The sequence below is a fragment of the Rhinatrema bivittatum genome, chromosome 2, assembly GCF_901001135.1.
Source record: "Rhinatrema bivittatum chromosome 2, aRhiBiv1.1, whole genome shotgun sequence".
Lineage (NCBI taxonomy): Eukaryota > Metazoa > Chordata > Amphibia > Gymnophiona > Rhinatrematidae > Rhinatrema > Rhinatrema bivittatum.
This window is the reverse complement of record NC_042616.1, coordinates 297,513,705-297,529,587: the sequence shown is the minus strand read 5'-3', so window position 1 is coordinate 297,529,587 and position 15,883 is coordinate 297,513,705. Positions and strand designations below refer to the sequence as shown.

The 15,883-nt window shown below is 48.1% G+C and overlaps 1 protein-coding gene across 6 annotated transcripts in view; it reads right to left on the bottom strand.

Moving 5' to 3' along the window:
* The window catches only part of MYRIP (myosin VIIA and Rab interacting protein), a 627,821-nt gene extending 612,269 nt beyond the window's left edge, over positions 1-15,552 (bottom strand). For 4 of the 6 annotated variants that reach the window (XM_029589666.1, XM_029589671.1, XM_029589669.1 and 1 more), the window contains exon 1: positions 5,399-5,801. The gene's annotated coding sequence lies outside the window, so the exon portion shown is untranslated. Of the gene's footprint in view, positions 1-5,398; positions 5,802-15,405 lie in introns of those variants that run through there. The other 2 variants (XM_029589668.1, XM_029589670.1) reach the window with 1 other exon arrangement.
* Between the last annotated feature and the right edge of the window lie 331 nt (positions 15,553-15,883).

Below are 15,883 nucleotides of genomic sequence, written 5' to 3'. Positions count from 1 at the left end.
TCTTTGTATGCAAGTGCATCGAAAACACCTTGAGAAGCAATAACAGACCTTGCAAAGTACCTCCAATCCTGGTTTTTCCTTCTGTCAGCCTGGCAGATGTGGAGAAAGTTCACTGCCCTACAACTGAGCTCTGCTACTGTATTACAAAGAGCTGGAGCAGTTCACAAAAGAGTTGGGACTACAACATATCATACCGGCCTTATAGACACCAAGAACTACTTATAAGTTTATCTGCGGAAAGGACATTATGGAGCTCATGAAAAATCTACCAGAAGCTTCCTACACCACAGTTTGGCAGAATATCAAGAAGACTGACAAACAAGTGAAGAGACACTGCATGGATAACTATACAGGGCATCAATAAGGACATTCATGTATGTAAGGAGCCTCAGAAGATACAGGCACTGCCTGAAAGGTTGTACAACTGAAGAGCCAACTTCACCTGCTCTTGTTGTACCTTTTTGCATAGGACTTACTGAAGGCTATAGACAATGAATTCAGAGATCGCATCCCAAGCAACTGTGTAACTCACTAGTCAATGTTCTATGGCTTATTTCCAAAGACAGAGTTTCCCAACCCTCTCCTGGAAGTGCACCTAATCAGTCAGGTTTTCAGGATATCTATAATGAACATGCATGAGATAGATTTGCATACATTGGAGACCCAAAGTATGGAAATCTATTCCATGCATATTCATTGTCACAATCCTGAAAACCCAACTGCCTAGGTGTCCCTCCAGGAGAGGGCTGAAGGACATCCTCTTCTTCATAAGACAATGCTTCATGCTCTGAATGGAGCTGGTGTCCATCCAGGTCTGCTGCAAGATAATCCACATCTTGCTCCTTAACTACATCATCAACAGATCCAAGAAGGAAGATGAAGAATGAAGATAACAACAATAAGCACTTTTATGTCAATGACTCTACAAGCCATGGCATATATAGGTTGATACCAACAGAGTATAATTCCCCAGATACCAAATGGGTCAATATGAGAAGGTTGGTGATAGCCAAGCACCATCTATGTTATTATGTTACCATGATGATCTATATTATGAGAATACTTTTCATATTCTGCTCTCATGGAAATAAATATGTAATTTGGTTTTCTATAATTGCAGTGTATCTGATACTGTGATTTTTAAAAAGGGCTCCAGAGGTGATCCAGGAAACTATCAACCTCAAAGAGCATGACATTGGTGCTAGGCAAAATGGAAGAAGCCATTCTTAAAAACAAAATCACTAACCATATAAACAGACATGGCTTAATGGGGAAGAGTCAACATGGTTTTAGCAAGGGAAGTCTGGTCTTTGCCAATCTTTTAGAATTTTTTGAAATGTAAATAAGCACAGATAAAGGTGCACCTGTTGATTTAGTGCATTTGAATTTTCAGAAGGCATTTGACAAAGTCTCCCATGAGAGACTCCTCAAGAGTCTTGAGATAGGAGATACTGTTCTGTTGTAGACTGGTAACTGGTTAAAAGTCTGGAAACAGAGCATAGGACAATACGGTAAGTTTTCCAAATGTAGAAAGGTCATTAGTGGAATTCCACCAGGATTAGTACTGGAATCTGTGCTGTTTAGCATATTCATAAATGATCTGGAAAGGGGAATGAGTGAGGTGATCAAATCTGCAGATAACACAAAATTATTTGAAGTTGTTAAAAAGAAAAGCAGTGGAGAGCAAGGAACTTCAGAAATATCTTGTGAGACTAGGAGATTAGGCAAGTGAATTGCAGATGAAATTTAATGTAGAAAAGTGCAAACCGGTGCACATAGGGGAAAATAATCCCAACTACAGGGTCACGATGTTGGGCTCTGTACTGGAAGTCACCCTGGAGTCCTTGTGGACAATGTGTTAAAATCCTTGGCTCAGTGTGTGGTGGCAGTCAGAAAATCAAATAAAAATACTAGGAATGGTCCAAAAAGGAAATGAAGAATAAAACAGAAAATATTAGATTGCTTCTGTATCAAGCCATGACACAACTGCATCTTGAATACTGTGTGCAGTTCTGGTCCCCCCATCTCAAGAAAGGCATAGCGAAACTAGAAGAGGTGCAGGGGAGAGAAGCAGAAAAGACAGAAGATACAATATCTCTCCTATGATGAGAAGCTAGGCAGGTTAGGGCACTTAGGCTTGGAAAGGAAATAGCTAAGAGGGGACAAGACAGACGTTTATAAAATCATGATTACAGTGGAACAGATAAATAAAGGATGATTAATTTACTCTTTCAAATAATACTAAAACAAGGGGACATGCCATAAAACTAACAGATTCAAAATAGATCATTACAAGTACTTTTTCACTCAGCGCTCTGTCAGCTCTCTACCAAGCTGTGGAATCTGTTGCCAGAGGACATGGTGAAAGTGACTAGCATAAAGAGGTGTAAAAGAGGTTTGGACAAGTTCTTGGAGAAAAAGTCCATAACACATTATTAGCCAGATTAAGAAAGATATTGCTATCCCTGGGAGTGAGGAACAGGAATTAGACCTACTTTATGGGATTTGCCAGGTAGTTGCGACCTGGACTGGCCACTGTCAGAGACGGGATGCTGACTCGATGGACCTTGGTCTGACCCAGCATGGCAATTCTTATGTTCTTTAGAACTTAAGATACTTAATGCTAGCAATTTAACTTTTTCATTCTGCTAACAGGTTTATGAAATCCACCAGTTATAACCATTATGTAATTAATCTCTTTTTCAACTGTATTACAGCCAATGATGAATTGATAATTGCTATTGTGAAATGTATATTTTGTATCTTTATGACAGCACACAGAACCTGTGATGACTCCTTAATGATAAAAAAAAAATTAGACCACATGCTCTGAATAGAAGATTCAGTGTCCAGAGGGAACATTTGTAAAAGATGAAAAGACTGCATGTTCACTCAATTTAAAATCACATTTATGAATTACCATTTTTTTCTCAAAACACAGATTACACAGTTCTCTTATTGTACATGGCAATTCTCGTGCAGCCTCTATTTTTGAAAAATATAAATCACTCAATGAATAACAGCCACTATACAGCAGGATGCCTGCCACACACGCCAAAAAGAAAACATAATAAGTAAACTAAGCATAATAGATAACTAGGAGAACATACACTGTCCCGTAGATTTGTAAATTATCCTTAAAATGCTCTGAAGAACACTGTTATACCAGGGCTTCCCAAACCTGTCTTGGGGATCCCACAGGCAGTGGGGTTTTCATGATATCCACAATGAAGGATACATGAGATACATGTGCAAATACAGAGTCTGCATGATTTGCAAATGTATCTCATTTGTGGATATCCTGAAAACCCCACAGGCCTGTGGAGTCCCCAGGACAGGAATGGGAAGCCCTGTGTTATACCATGAAAACATTTATAGAATAATCGGGGAGGGGGGGGGAGGAGGGCTGGGGGGCTTCCTCTCATCTTATGCCATTTACAATGAACCCTACTGATTAAGGGCCTTATGCAAAATGAATTTTTCCACATTCTGTGTCGTGGGGGGGGGGGGGGGGGGGGGAGGGGGGTTATTGAATCAGGCACCAAGGCTCTGTGTGATGCAGCATCCTGTTGCTCCTCCAAGAAAAAGCTTCTAATATTGTTTCTAACTACTCTAGTTTACAGGTCTGACGAAACAAATTATTTCCTGCACTTAAATAGTAATAATTATATAGTTCTCTAAAGACCAGAATGCGGACAAGTCAGAAGAGTAGATATACATTTTTAAAAATACAGCAGCATTCATTTTTACTAAAGATGGAATGGGTGGGTGGGTGAAGTGGGATTATTAGCAGCTACACTGCATCAGGGCTACTTCCTGCTATACCTAATCACAAATAAAGTGCACATTGAACAGACCACTATTTAATTCAAATGCAAGCGCAAAAAAAGAAATCCCGTTTCACAGAGAAGGTACTTTAGCAGCCTTGCCAATGCCTTCAAATCATTTCCCTTTACATTCCTATAAGAGATTTGCTACTAAACCACCACTAAAGCACTTGCTCAAAATCATATTAACGGTATGGGAAGATCTTCCTGGTGTATTTTCTTTTCTTTCTTTTTTTTTTTTTTTTTAATAAAAATGCACAGCGCTCGCAATGTAAAGCTAAACCCAAGCTACAGAAAAACCAAAACAAACGCAAATAGCAGCTTTAATTCTCCCACCATGAAAGCCAAAATATAAGAATGGCGTAAATCTACATACATAAACACATACTTATATATACAGTATTTATATACGTGATGTGTGTGTTTGAGTAAATGTATAGAGCGACAGATATTTACAGAGATCATGTTACACAATCAAAACCCTTGTCCGCTAAAGAGACTAAACAGAGCTGATTTGAAACGCGGAAACGTGGCGATCTGTGCAAAGGATTAACCATTACTTCACTGGATCTGACAGCGGCTGCCATCGTATACGTTCAAAATCGTATGCACTGCAAATTCGATTTACAGGAAACGAATCGCAACATGAACAGAACACCCCCAAGGCTCCCCGCTCATCTACATGGGAATTCCCAAAGCCCCACACGACTGGCCCCTCTGTCTGATTGGGTAGCTGCTATGGTTTTTCTGGTATTTCATTTCACTCCACGTCTAGTGACGGCAACACCCAGAGTTTCTCTGGGTTAAAGTGAAAACAAGTGAGCCTGGGTCCTTGTTGTATAAGGGAATTTCATCAAGACGAGAGAAAGATCGACCATATAACCAGAGAACGCAAGGCAGCCCAGGAAATTGTAGCTTTAACCTTTAAGTTTAGGGAAAAAAATGCAAAAGGTGTATAAATAAACTACACGATGTCTCCCCCGTATCTATAAATCCTCATCGCCTGTCTAATCAGCTTTGCTTTTCTGTGAACGTGGTGCAGGGATAACCAAGCAGAAGTCAATCACAATAGTATAGAAATCCCAAAGCCAAGTGCCAAACACAAGGCGTGTGTATTATGTTGCATTGAAACGCGCGCGGACCTGGCAACCCAGAAAAGGGAAAAGCTGCAGGTGCATTCTTCCACTATACAGTGCAGAGTTTTGCCTCGGTACCCCCCACCGGTGCCCTGATCTAAACTCCCTTTCCTCCCCTGAGAAGGATGAAGCGTCCGATGGTTGGCGAACGAGACCATTGTGGCTCAGATCCGCTGATGCTGTAGTGTACGGTCTGTGCCCAGCACATCTCCCAGCTGTGGCCATCCATCCGGAATACATGGCTAGGCGAAAGAGCGACGCGCATCCCCAGCAAGTCATTTTCAGTAGTTCCAGACCGGGGAATTAGGTGAAAATGTGAAAAAAAAAAAAAAAAGCAAGCCCACACATTCCCTATCCAACCTCTCGTGCCAAGCCGATAACAAAGAAAAAAAAAAAAAAAAAAAACCCAGGATATTTAGGAAGAAACATACTCACAGCTCTAAAAGCGAGGTTATGCACCAAAATGGAAGCTGTGCATGTGCAACTTCAGCCGATCAGTTCTGGAAGTCTGCTCAAAGATACAGACGCGATGGTCAACAAGATAGGCTGGTGCTGCCCTGCTGATAAGCAAACGGGCTCAACGAGAAAACGGCCGCTGCCCCTTCCTGCCAACGGACAGCGGAGTCCAGCTGGAAGTGCCCCGGTCTGAGGGGGCAACGCAAGCGTGCGCTGACCCTTCCGCTCTTTTATATCCCGGCACTGGCAAAGGGGTGGGGATGCAATGAGGTGCCAGCGGTCCTCCCGTGTCTTCCTTTGGTATTCAGAATGTTGTTTTTTTCTTGCACAGCTCTTGCAAAGTGTCAGCTGATTGCTTTGCTGCAAGTGCTGCTGAAAGCATAGGCGCACTTTCCTCCTCCTCCTCCTCCACCGCCTCTACTCAGCTTCAGAAGCGCCGAGCCCCGCCGCAGGCACCTGGCTGGCCGCAGCCAACCAATCGGCGGGCAGGGCGGGAGCGCGCCTCCCCGGGCCGGCGAGCCGAGCGGGGTGTCCGCCCGGGATGAGCGGCCCGTGGGAGTGCGTGCGCGCGCCTGTCGTGACATGGCGTGCGGTGACACCACGACACCCGAGGCGGCAGCCCAAAAGTCAGCCGCCTGAAAGGACCCTGGAAGAAATGATAGGCGGTCAGCGCTTATTTGAAATCTGCTCTTGGTAATAACTCTGGCACGCCGTAGCTCACGGACGACCGCCCCTCCCACCCTTGACCACGCGACAACAGAGTAGGTAAACCAGGATAACTTTTATTAAGTGGAAGAAACGGCCACAGCCAAAATTTAACATTATAACCTTATTACTTTATATTGCAGCAGCTTAAACAATTGGCATTAGCTAAATGCCACGCCCTCACCGGTACCTTCCTTGTTCTTCCCACCCCAATGCTTTTTTGGAGACGGCAGCCCTCCATCCTTCCACTCCGTGAAGGTGGTATACCATTGGCACCCCGCTCCGTGAATGCCAATCCCGCCTTCCGCTCCGTGAAGGGGAACACCCGCCACTGGCATCCCGCTCCATGAACGCCTCCGTGGCTACTGCCGCTCCGTGCAGTATTCTGCCGCCTCCTCCCACCCCTGGCCTTGCGGGCCGCGGTTATTGCTTATGCCAGGCCTTCATTGAGCCACCCCCAGACCGGCCATTATCTCGGTCTCCGCCATGCTTAGTTATATCCATGCCCCCGCTTTCCCCCTATGCAAAGTCCTTGGTGCTGTGCTCCTCCCCTTCCCCCAACACCAAAAACTTCCCCTCTATGCAGAGATACATCCCCTTATGCTCCGGTGAGGGCACCCGCTGTTCCTTTTGTTATGGCTGTGACGACTTATCCCCCCAATCCCAGTATCCCCTTGCGCTGTGGGGTGGTGGGAGGGTTGCTCTCGCTTCCAGGCTGCAAATGTGCTCACCCCACCCCACCTCTAAGTACCTGAGCTCAGAGACGCCGCCTTCCTTGTCTCATTGGCTCATGCTCAGGTTTGAACTGGCCCCTAATCCCATTGTCCGCCCCTCTCCGCACCTAGGCTGTGCCCCCCTCCCCCCTCCCTCTTGCCTGCCGCACGTCTGCCCAGTTATACGGCCCATGCCTCGAGAGGCAGGGCCTCCTTAACTCTGGCACGCCGTAGCTCACGGACGACCGCCCCTCCCACCCTTGACCACACGACAACAGAGTAGGTAAACCAGGATAACTTTTATTAAGTGGAAGAAACGGCCACAGCCAAAATTTAACATTATAACCTTATTACTTTATATTGCAGCAGCTTAAACAATTGGCATTAGCTAAATGCCACGCCCTCACCGGTACCTTCCTTGTTCTTCCCACCCCAATGCTTTTTTGGAGACGGCAGCCCTCCATCCTTCCGCTCCGTGAAGGTGGTATACCATTGGCACCCCGCTCCGTGAATGCCAATCCCGCCTTCCGCTCCGTGAAGGGGAACACCCGCCACTGGCATCCCGCTCCGTGAACGCCTCCGTGGCTACTGCCGCTCCGTGCAGTATTCTGCCGCCTCCTCCCACCCCTGGCCTTGCGGGCCGCGATTATTGCTTATGCCAGGCCTTCATTGGGCCACCCCCAGACCGGCCATTATCTCGGTCTCCGCCATGCTTAGTTATATTCATGCCCCCGCTTTCCCCCTATGCAAAGTCCTTGGTGCTGTGCTCCTCCCCTTCCCCCTCCCCCAACACCAAAAACTTCCCCTCTATGCAGAGATACATCCCCTTATGCTCCGGTGAGGGCACCCGCCAAAGTAGGAAACAGTAAAACCTTATTTGTTTTCTACCCCCACTAATTAACTAAAGCTGCTGTGGCCGTTTGCAGGGCGAGGATGAAGATATCTACCCCAACGTCTGATAAGTGAACCCCATCCGGCCTATAAATGCCTGAACATGAGAGCGAAATATCATCATGCTTGATGACATATCCCCCTATAGCTCTCAACCACGTGCCCACTTCTTTATTTAATTTGCGCCTGCTTTTTTCGATGGATTTGTGCGACCTCGCGTCCCTCCATACCAATCGGGGGATAATGTGGGACCATACCAATACCACGGCTGGCCATATAGCCTTAATTGCAGTCAAGTCCTTCTTGATCGTGATTATTAAGTCAATGTTTTTGACTGCGACCAAATAGTTACCGCCCAAATGACAGATGATAATATCAGGCTGTGGTAGTTGCCTGGCGTATTGGAGGATGCAAGGCATTAGTTGGACCCACCTCATCCCTCGTTTGCCGAGCCAGAATAAGCTGGCCTTGCTACGCGGTATGCCCATGTGCTCGCTGGAGGTCTTTTTCTTGGTTCTAATGTGCGCCCAATAAATGTACGAGTGCCCCATGATCCATATCACTTTCGCGCTCCCCGCTGATGAGTCTATGATGGACAAAATAAAACGGTTATGTGTAACAGGACGGTAAATATATGCTTCCCAGTGAAACTGTTCATTGGGTCGTATGTATGTTTTGAATTTACCGGATTTCCACCGCCCTAGCGCCTTAATTTGATCTTCGCTTAAACCGCTGCTGCTGGCGAAGGATGCTGCGCCTATTCGGAATGAATGTGTGTGATAAGCTCCCGCGTCTTCCCCTATCTTTTCCAAGCCTTTGCGTAGTATACTGATAAACTGGTAACGCGATAGCGCGTTGCCATCTTTGTGTTTTAGAAAGGGCCCTCCCCCCAGCGGGCGTACTTTGAGGTATTCTGTCGTAGCCCTTACGGGGCATATCTCCCCCGTATGAGCCGGGTATAATGTAATCCAGCGACCTACTGCCCGTTGATCAGTTTTTGCTCGCCTGAGAAAGATCTGTACTGTCTCCTTAACCAGCCTTATGTTTTCTATCAGGAGACCCCCATCCGATGCCCTGGTGGTCACCTTTGCCCTCGGGATAAGCTCGCTGTTTCTAAATGCCCAAAGAACATTAGTGAAAAAGCCACGGTCCATAGCTTTACCTCATAATTGTCCCAAACTAGGCTGGGGAGCTCCTTTACCAGTGCTTGTAGCAGCATTGGTGTGATAGGCTTTCTGGCGTCCCTTCTAACTAGTTCTTGTGTCCACCAACCCTCTAATATCTTTTTTTTTTTTTATGAGAAAGGAGATGCTAATTGTGCCTATACCCCATAGTTTGGAGACGAAAACAATAGCAGCTACATGTTGCCCTGCCTGTGCTCTTGATACCCCCGAGTTCTTGAGGTAGAGCAAGAACTCTGTTACATTTCTCTCTGTCATTGTCCCCTGAACTTGCGTGTTATTTGATTGGCAAAATTTTTGGAACAAGCTCCAGCCGCGTGCATATGCTCTCCCCGTACTCTCTGCCAGAGCCGGTCTCAATATGGAGGCGATTCCGGGCACCCTAATTCCCAAATCCGAGGAGGGACGCGATAAGGTTGATGCTCTGCTTCCGGGGCCAGGAATCTGAAACGAGACCACTGACAACGAGACAATGCATCAGCGATGCCGTTAGCTTCCCCCGGAATGTACTTAGCCTTAAAGACCAGGTTAATGCGCAGGCAGAGCAGTACTAAATCCCGCAATAGCCTAATGACCCTAGGGGAGTGAGCGGTGAGAGAATTTATCGCCTGTACAACCGCCATGTTGTCTGACCAAAAAACCACTCTTCTGTTGTGGAAACATGCTTTCCACATGGGTATTGCTGCAACAATGGGGAACAATTCGAGAAAAGTGATGTCTGAGTAAACCCTTGGCTTCCCACTGTACTTGCCATCGTTCCGCGCACCATTTCCCAGCCAGATAGGCCCCAAATCCAGCGCTCCCCGCTGCGTCGGTGTAGAGCTGCAGCTCCCTATTGGTCATGATTGGGTCCCTCCAAACTGTCCGCCCATTATATTCCCCTAGGAATGTCTTCCATACTATGAGGTCCTCCCTGAGCTCCTTGGTGATTCTAATGAAATGATGGCTCCTGCGAATACCTGCTGTGGCTTGGGACAATCTTCTAATGAAGGGGCGACCCATGGGCATGATCTTGCAAGCGAAATCGAGGTGACCAATGAGTGACTGCATTTGTTTTAGCGTGATTTTGCGTGATTGTTCGGTAGTAGATATGTTGGTGCGTAACGCTTCTAGTTTTGCGGGCAGTAGGCGTGTGACCATTTGCAGAGTATCAATTTCGATACCGAGAAATGACAATTTTTGTGACTGTCCTTCTGATTTGTGCTTAGCTAGCGGAATACCTAATTCGTCAGCTTTCCGGGTGAATGCTTCGAGGGCTTGCGCACAGGCCTGTGTGTCCCTATGGCCGGTAAACAGAAAATCATCCAAATAGTGTATGATTTTCCCTTTCCCGATGTCCTGCTCTACAGCCCATTGCACAAATGTGCTAAACCTCTCAAAGTAGGCGCAAGATATAGAGCAGCCCATCAGGAGGCATTTATCGAAGTAATATTTACCTCGGAATTGAAACCCCAACAGATGGAAGCAGCTTGGATGTATTGGAAGCAAGCGGAAGGCTGATTCAATGTCTGCTTTTGCCAACCATGCCCCTTGCCCCCAATGCCTCACCATGTCTAATGCCTGGTCGAATGAGGCATAGGCGACCGAGCATGCTTCGGGGTCCAAGTAATCATTCACTGACCCACCCTCTGGGAAGGATAAATGGTGAATCATTCGGAATTCCCCTGGCTCTTTTTTGGGAACCACCCCAAGAGGGGAAATCCTAAAATGAGGTAGAGGTTTGTCATTGAATGGGCCTTCCACCCTACCCATGTCGCTTTCTTTTTTGATCTTTAGTGCAATGACCTCTTCATTAATCCTCGCAGATAACAGATTCTTAGCCTCTGTGGCGGTTTCTGGCCCCAGGAAAGGTATGTGAAAACCTTGGGAAAACCCTTCGTATAGCCATCTGGCCTCCTTGGGCTGATAACCCTTTAAACAGACCTGCAAGCTATGTATCTTAATGGGGGTAGGTGCTCTAATGAATTTATTGTTGCTCTGTGTGGGGGATGGTTCCTCCCCTTGAGCATTTTGTTTGAGGGTGGCCTGCACCGCATCCCATGCAGGCGTGTCTGAATTTGCAGGCAGCAGCGAATCTGCAAAAACCAGAGTTGAACAGCCTACAGATGGGAGTCCCCCCGCCCCTAAATCTAGTGGCTTGCCCCCACCTTTGCCCTTGACGAAAGGGCTGACCTTGCCGAAATGGAAATCTTCCCGTAAAAGTATGTTGGCGAGGAGTTAACCATGTACTCGGCTGGTATGCATTGCCAGCGAAGCCAGGGACAACCTCCTGCACCGGTCGGTACGGTGTGATTTTTGAGAGCCAGAGGTCAATATCCTTGCGATCCCATTCTAAACCTGGGTTCACAGCCATATTCCTTCTGAACTGCTCATCATACTCCAACCAAGCCATACTGCCATACGTGCGATAAGCACCACAAATGACGTCCTGGTAAGCAATTAAGGAGCAACATTTTTCAGGAAATTTTTGACCTATGATGGATGACAGAATTCTGAATCCTGCTGACCAATTAGCTAGCGTCTTAGCGATGAAGGGTTTCTCCCTAGCTGAGAGTTTGCACGCTTCGTGGCATTTGGGATCGGAACCCTCCCCTTCTTTCCTGAGCAGCTCGAATATATCTACATATTCGCTGCGCCATATTTTCTCTTTTAACGCCTCTGACACATGCGCGGTTAGTGAACCCACTGTACATGTGTATTGTGCAGCGTTATTGCCATTCGTGGCTGAGCTACCAGTGGTATTGTGCCCATGCTGACCCACCGTTGTTCCAACCGCTGTAGCTGTGGCTGGGGTTGGTGTTCCAACAGCTGTAGCTGTGGCTGGGGTTGGTGTCACAAGTAAAATATCCCCCATGGGTCGTCCTGACTGCCCTGTTTCCTGTGTTGGGCTAGTGTTAGCATTACCCTGCCCATGCCAGTTATCGAAAATAGCTTTCATAGCAGCGAAAATGTCAGTAGGAGCGCTTTGTGGCCCCAGCCACACTTCGCTGCCATTCCTTGGTGGTGGGTAACTGGGCTGTGTTGGGGGTACCTGCGCATTACCCTGGCCCCGGTTTAAATCAGGGTACTCACAGTTCTGTCCTTCTTGCGGTTGCCCGTGTTGTCCAGCTGGTGGCTGGGTGTTGCCAGCTGAACTGTTGGAGCTGCCCGCTGCACCGTGCTGTGGACCGATGGGCACTGAGCCAGGGGATGGGCTAGTGGTATGCGTTAAGGCATCCAGCATTGCCTTCACCCTGTCCGTGCCATGGATAGCAGCCGCTGACAAGGTTTGGTCCATGAGCTGACGCAGCTGTCGTTCGGTAACATTGCCGAAGTTCTCTCGTGGCGGTGCTGCAGGGGTCGGTGCAGCAGGGGTCATGCCCCGTGGAGGGGGCTGCTCCGGTACATAGCAGCCCAAATGGCTGATGCTACGCGGTTGTCGTGTGCTTGCGGATTTCCTCTTCTTATTCCTCTGTGTCTTGGTCTTACGTTTTTCGACTTCTGGCGTTGCCGCAAAGTTTTCCTGCAATTTGCTTGGCTTCCGACGTGCTCGCTTGGCTGGAGCCTGAGCCTGGTCCGGCATAAGTGCGGACGGGGCAGAAGCCATAGCAAACTGACGGCTCGATACAGTAACGTTCAGTTGAAGATTTCTCGTCTGTAACGAGCTCGCTGCGCACAATTCGGACGCGTAAGGCAAACCAGCGATACAGTCTCCAGTTTCGCGCGTCCGTAGCGCTTCTTAAAACAGACACGTAACCCTTCCCGCACCCGGCATGTAAATGAACAAATTAGCTGTATAATGAAGGAATTAGCTATTCCCCTCCGATACAGTAACGCACGCTCAGGTTATCTCATTAGTAACGCACTGTTTTGCCGCGGCCGTAACGTCTTAGTTTACCGCCTCCCCCTAGGAGGAGTTAGGACTGTGAGTCTAGTAACAAATGCATCGACACCGCTTAAGACACTCAAAAACAATAAAACACAATAAAAAAAAAAGCGATACAGAGATGATCGAGAAAATGTAATGATGTGGGACACATAAAACCTGTCAGAAAAAAAAATAAAAATTTTTAAATACCTGTCGGAGGGCCGCTTGGGTCCAGGCGGCCGGCGGCGGCGGGAGCCGGGTGGTCGCGTGTTTAATCTAGGCCGCAGGCGGGTGGGCGCCTGTTCCAGGCGGCAGCGGCGGCGGGGGGGACACGCTTTAGTTCGAGACGGCCGGCGGGCGGTCGCGTGTTAAATCTAGGCCGGGTCAGCACAGGCGCGCATTCATTCACTGCCGGTGGGGGCTGCCTCTCCGGCAGCCCCCACCGGCAGTGAATGAATGCGCGCCTGTGCGACCCCTGCGATTCGTCGCTCAAGGCAGTCACATGCCGTGACATCACGGCATGTGACTGCCTTGATCGCGGAATCGCAGGGGTCGCATTCATTCACTGCCGGTGGGGGCTGCCCCGGCAGCCCCCACCGGCAGTGAATGAATGCGCGCCTGTGCCTGACTGCCTTGAGCGCCAAATCGCAGGGGGCGCACAGGCGCGCATTCATTCAGGCGGAGCCGCTGGATGAATGAATGAATGCGCGCCTGTGCGACCCGGCCTAGATTTAACACGCGACCACCCGCCGCCGCCGGCCGTCTCGAACTAACGCGTGTCCACCCGCCGCCGCGATTAAACACGCGACCACCCGGCTCCCGCCGCCAGCCGCCTGGACCCACGCGGCCCTCCGACAGGTATTTAAATTTATTTTTTTTTGAACACTCAGGTTTTTACATATTTTTGGTATTTTTTTTTCACTTCATGGTGCCTGTCATTTCAAATGACATTTGAAATGACATTTGAAATGACAGGTACCAGCGCACCCTGGTTACTGTATAGGCGCTGTATTAAGCGCCTATACAGTAAAATGGGTTACGCGGCCATAACCCTTCCCTACCGCTTTAAAGCCGCGGCATGCATTTGCATGTGATTAGAAGAGAGAATCGGGGAGTTAGTGAAGAGAACTGTGGGTGAGGGGAGGAAGGGTGCGCCTGACACTGCCGCACTGTTTCTACCGCGGCCTTACTGTATCGACCCGTGAGTGGTAGCCATGCTGTGTAGACATATTAAATGGTTAGATCCTGCACAGTTTTTTTTGGGGGGGGGGGCATATGAATAGGTAGCCAAACGTGGGTGTGCGCACACCTGCTAAGGGGGGTGGTGGGTGGGGTGCAAGGAGCCGGGGGGGGGGGCGCATGTTTGGGCCCGGCAAGTTTGGGGGGGCTGGACGGGAATAGGATGGGGGTGGGGGCAGCTGAGGAAGGTGGGGGGGGGGGGGGGGCGAGGGGCGGCCGGACTCCGTGGGGAGGCGGGAGTGCCGGCGCATGGGGGGGGGGCCTGGGGAGTAAAAGAAAAGTAATAGTAAAAGAAAATCCTGAAAGTCCATGTGCTGACCTCCCAAAATGGCCGCTGCCATGTGCTGACCTCCCAAAATGGCCGCTGCCATGTGCTGACCTCCCAAAATGGCCGCTGCCATGTGCTGACCTCTGCTGGCAAGCCCTTCCAATAAGAACCACAATACCATGCTAAGATGTAAGCCGACCTTTCATTAATATTTTAATTTACTTTGTATAGAGCTGCATAGCGCAGCCTAAATCATATCTATCAAGCTGAGGGTCCTGTACCCCTTATAATTCAGTATAAACGTGCACATGGGACAGCTGTCCCTTTAATTGGTAACCGAATACTAAATATCACCTTTAGGATTAATATAAAAAACATCCTGTTAACCTGGCTGAGCACTCAAATGCCGTACCGCTGTCCCATAGACATATCATCAGAATTCCCAACTACGGGATGCTGGCTACTTTTTAATTGTCAGATTACTTAGGTATAACAAAGCACATCCACAGGTTGTTGAGGTAGCATGGTAGACATGAAGCCTGCCCACTTCCTAGCAATTTAGAGAGCGAGGGGTAAAGCAATACATAGAAAACGTCGATTTTAAGTAAAGCAAGCCTACAAGATCAGTGCTCTAACCACTGAGCTACCAAGCCTGCTACTGCCAGCCATGTGCTCTAACCACCTATGCATTCACCATGTGTAGACCCCTTCAATGGCATTTCTGAAGAGGCTACAAGTGAAAGATAACCAGCCCTGCACTCGCTGCCCTTTCAATAAATACAGCAACATGCAGAGCAAGCATTGTGCTGAAAGCCAGCCATGAGTTCATAAAATATATATATATATAATAACAGGTAAAGTGTGGCCGAGAGCCCATGGCGTTTCACTAAATATATATTAGTTAAAATATATATAACCAGCCATGTGCTAAGGCATTTCCTTAAATAAAATAACATTCCAGGCAGAAGCAGCCATGCATTCAAAGCCTTTTCATTAAATAAAGTACTGGTAATGCAGAGCCAGTTCAATGCAAAAAGGGGGGGGGGGGGGGTGTGAGCATACCTTCCAGACCTTAGCAACACAAAATTACCATTAATATTCTCAACATTTTGCCTATCAGCCACAAAATCTTTGTACTTTACCCAATGATGTAATCAAAGAAATCGTTCCTGCTCCTATAGCTGATCTGCTCCTCTTACAGCACAGCCGTGCTGGAGGCAAAGTGAAAGTAAAAGCAAAAGCAAAACTGTTGTAGCACAGCCGTGCTGAGATCAGCCTGTTGCTCTCGCTTCCAGGCTGCAAATGTGCTCACCCCACCCCGCACTACCTCTAAGTACCTGAGCTCAGAGACGCCGCCTTCCTTGTCTCATTGGCTCATGCTCAGGTTTGAACTGGCCCCTAATCCCATTGTCCGCCCCTCTCCGCACCTAGGCTGTGCCCCCCTCCCTCTTGCCTGCCGCACGACTGCCCAGTTATACGGCCCATGCCTCGAGAGGCAGGACCTCCTTAAATCATACTTTCCAGTGGGTTTTTTTTTTTGTTTTTTTTTCAATGGTGCTTTTTTGTCTCCGCTTCACCCCTCTGCTCCCAGACAACGCACGTTCCAAAATAATTTTGTAA